Below are 214 nucleotides of genomic sequence, written 5' to 3' on the forward strand. Positions count from 1 at the left end.
GCAGTGAGGGGGACATATGGCAGTGTTTGGCAGGATTTGGTAGGACTGAGCTATTCCATAAAACGCTTTATGATTATATTTCGGGTTTGAAGCTGTATTCTCCCATAAAGGGATTTATTGCTTGCTTTTATTATCATTATCTCTCTCTTTTTTTCTTCTGCTGCTTTGTCGCTAACTCTCTCATTCTCTTTTCTTCCCTGTGTGTTTGTTCCTT

The sequence above is a fragment of the Penaeus monodon genome, chromosome 20 (assembly GCF_015228065.2).
Source record: "Penaeus monodon isolate SGIC_2016 chromosome 20, NSTDA_Pmon_1, whole genome shotgun sequence".
Classification (NCBI taxonomy): Eukaryota; Metazoa; Arthropoda; class Malacostraca; order Decapoda; family Penaeidae; genus Penaeus; species Penaeus monodon.